At 41.1% G+C, this 1,649-nt stretch overlaps 1 pseudogene; it reads right to left on the bottom strand.

The window, feature by feature from the left end:
* Positions 1-1,072: 1,072 nt before the first annotated feature.
* LOC133371573 (5S ribosomal RNA) lies at positions 1,073-1,191 on the bottom strand (annotated as a pseudogene).
* Between the last annotated feature and the right edge of the window lie 458 nt (positions 1,192-1,649).

Genomic DNA, 1,649 nt, shown 5'->3' with positions numbered 1-1,649 from the left:
TGTTGTGGTGCTATATATGTTACGTATGTTATGATATTTATATAGTCATTGTACATCACCCTGAACTCCTTTGGAGAAAGGGTGATTTATAAATATTGTAAATAATAAGTAAAATAAATATCAAGCTTCTTGAATGTGGTATTTTGCCAATGGGCAGAAACATAGGAATGCATCGATAAAACACCGCAGTCACATCAACATTATTCTCTGTGTGTGTGTGTGTGTGTGTGTAATGTAGTGCTTTATCAATGTTCATCATTAACATGGGGGTGGGAGGGATGCAAACAAACATGCTCCAATTCCAGAACTGATTTTAGAGCTTGAGATGAATGTTTGGAGGTCATGTGTGGGACCAGTGGGCCTGATCCTTCTTTGGCCACCATTCATTCATTTCCCCAGATTTGTTTCATAAACAGAGCTCCTGATAGCCAGCTTACCAAGTGGTTACATGCCCTCAGTGGAAAGTTAGCTGCTGGTAAAAGTTCATCTGCATTAACCCACAGTTAAATTCGGAAACATGGTTTGTGCCCTGAACTCTTAAGTGGCACCCCTAGAATTTGGGGCATTTGTAGCATTTAGTCATACTTCACTGCATCATTAATTCCCTCCCTTGTCAAACAAAAAACTATTGGCTATTAATACAAACATTTCAGCTTAAAAAAAAAACCACTGTATTTTTCTGACCTTTACATAGGTGACTTGAAAGGCCGAGATGAAATAATTACCAAGTTCTCAGAACATTATAATAGAGATGTTAGCCAATATCTATATGGTTCATATGAACCCTTCCTTCTAATTGTTCTCTATGCTCATGTTCACTTGGAACATGGCCAACCAAAAGCTGGATTTAATGCATACACATTAGTAGCATCAGTGCATTACAAATAGCGCGGAAAAAAAGATGCAGATTGTGGGACCTGCTTCCAAAACTTATGCAAACCAATCTGTTGTCGTCATTATACGCCTTCAAGTCGATTATGACTTATGAGGACCCTATGAATCTTTTTGGATATATTCATAGGTTTTTCATGGTAAGAGGTATTCAGAGGTGGTTTACCATTGCCTGCCTCTAAGCCTACGGCACCCAGTATTCCCAGGTGGTCTCTCATCCAAGTACTAACCAGGACTGACCCTGCTTAACTTCTGAGATGAGATGAGATTGGGCGTGTTCAGGGTAGCATGACCATAGGCATGCAAACCAATTTAGCATGTCTTAATTATGGAGGAGCAAACTTGAGTGCACAGGAGGAAGTGTCATGCTTGAGCTTAAAGTCCTGTCTCCTTAACTGCTCAGGTTATTCTGAACGGCAATATGACTTTTCTTCTCTGTTGTTCTTCTTTAATATAGAAGTGCTTGCCAAAAAGCGGGTATTTCACGCAAGAGAGAAGTGGCTTCCATAATGAAGGGGTTGTACTTCAACAACAGGATTGCATGTTTTTCAAGCAGAGTGTAACAACTTCAGTTCTCAGCATCTTCAGTTCAGAGGATCTCAAGCAGCAGTGCTGGCAAAGTCCTTTCCCTGGTCTTTTCAGAAGGTAGAGGCTGGTCCATTAGGGAGAATGGAGTGCTGTCCCATCACCCCCAGTCTGCCCTCAGCCAACAACCACCTTAGGAACATAGGAAGCTGCCTTATCCTGAGTCAGATCCA

This window comes from Rhineura floridana, chromosome 16 (genome assembly GCF_030035675.1).
Source record: "Rhineura floridana isolate rRhiFlo1 chromosome 16, rRhiFlo1.hap2, whole genome shotgun sequence".
In the NCBI taxonomy this organism is placed as follows: Eukaryota; Metazoa; Chordata; class Lepidosauria; order Squamata; family Rhineuridae; genus Rhineura; species Rhineura floridana.
Note: the sequence above shows the minus strand (reverse complement) of the source record. Positions and strands in the feature narration are given on the sequence as shown.